Source organism: Orycteropus afer, unplaced genomic scaffold (genome assembly GCF_000298275.1).
Source record: "Orycteropus afer afer isolate SDZICR_OR568_19922 unplaced genomic scaffold, OryAfe1.0 scaffold00474, whole genome shotgun sequence".
Lineage (NCBI taxonomy): Eukaryota > Metazoa > Chordata > Mammalia > Tubulidentata > Orycteropodidae > Orycteropus > Orycteropus afer.
Window position 1 is genome coordinate 1,696,712 of NW_006922061.1, and position 1,838 is coordinate 1,698,549.

The window sequence follows — 1,838 nt, forward strand, 5'->3', positions numbered from 1 at the left end:
CCCTCTATGGGGGGGGGATTGACACAGTGGCTTCAATAACAGTCCCACACATAGCAACAATTGTGAAGATGCCTAAGGTCACTATGGGTTAGAACTGACTTGGTAGCACTTAACAACAACAATGATGATGTTTAAAAAAGGAGAGAGATTATGAGACACTTAGAGATAGGAGAAGTTGAAAGAGTTTAGATAGGGGGTGTGATGCATAATGCAAGTCTTGTTTTAAATTATGTGATATATAAAAATTTATTTTTGGCACATTTACTTGGAGGGTACCATTTAAAGAGGAGAAGTTGTAGGAGGGAGTTTAATAAAATATGGTGTCATTCTTCCTCCCACAGAGGTGTGAATGTTTCTGCTTGTTCCATCACTGAAAACAGGACATATGGGAAGAGTTAAGAAAGAGTACAATAATTTATTTGAGATTTCAGAAGACAAAATTTTTTGGTAGGATGAGCTTCTCTAAACATGGGGACAGTTGGTGTTGAGGTATGGGCCATCTTTCCTTGGAGCTCTTGGAGATCCGTTTGGAAGTATAGAAGCACCCATACTCATTGATGGGGTTCAGATGGTTGGTGCAAGCAGGATTTTTATGATTTTACACTTTTTAGAATATCTCCCCTTTCTGGTAGAAAAGATTGTAGCATCTTCTTCAATGCCCTATTCACATCCTTATTTCTCAAGGTGTAAATGAGTGGATTCAGCAGTGGGGTGATAAGGCAGTAGAAGAAGGATGTGAACTAGGCCTGGGTGCTATTGGAAGGGGGCTGGAGGTACATATAGATGGCTGGCCCAAAATACATAGTGATGACCACTATGTGGGAACTGCAGGTGCTGAAAGCTTTGTGCCTTCCTTCAGCTGAAGGTAACTTCAGTACAGCCCTGACAATGAAGGTATAGGAGATCAGCACAAACAGTGGAGGCAACAGTACAAAAGGGATGGCTCCCACAACCAGTGTGAGGTCATTGAAAGTGATGTCTTCACAGGCCAGCTTGATCAGAACAGGCAGCTCACAAAAGAAGTGGTCCAGAGTATGGTGACCACAAAGATGGAGCTTGAAAGTTAGGGTGCCTTGGAGCAGAGAGTTGGCTAGGCCACTGCACCAGGCTGAAACTGCCAGCTATATACACAGCTGGGGATGCATGATGAGGGTGTACTGAAGTGGCCGGCAGATAGCAACATAGCGATCAAAGGCCATCACTGTTAACAGGATGCATTCAGTGCATCCTACCCAGTGGAATAAATAGGCCTGTGCAATGGAGCTTCTGGAAGCAATTGTTTTCTTTGGTCCCCAGAGGTTGACCAGCAGCTGTGGCAAAATAGTGGTTGTGATACAAAGGTCCAGCGCAGAAAGATTGTCTAGGAAGAAGTACATGGGAGTGTGAAGTCTGGGATCCACCATGGTGAGAAGGATGATGAAACTGTTTCCGGTCATGGTCAGGATGTAGACAACTAAGACCATTCCAAAGAGGGGCCTCTCCAGCCATGGATGATCTGAGAATCCCAACAAGACAAATGCACTTGGGAAACTCATATTTCTTCCTTCTTTGTCATCTACCATTTTTTTATAGCTGGAATGCAAGACACAAGAAATAGAAGATAAGCTTAACTCTTACATTTTAGTCACTTCATGGTAACATTACAAAATCTTCCATATGTTGTTAAGTTTCAAAATTGCTAGGAGAAATTTTCAACAAATGGTATTGATTCTGTATAAACATTGCCATAGAAGTTGGCATTGACTGAGAGACAGAGTTGGAATAAGTTCGATTTGATGAGCTCGGTTGTCTAAGTAACTTTACATAAGATTTCTCTTCTCTTTCTCTCTTTCCTTCAT

General features: G+C 42.2%; 1 pseudogene; it reads right to left on the reverse strand.

Moving 5' to 3' along the window:
- Positions 1-590: 590 nt before the first annotated feature.
- Positions 591-1,541, reverse strand: LOC103209048 (annotated as a pseudogene).
- Positions 1,542-1,838: the final 297 nt, after the last annotated feature.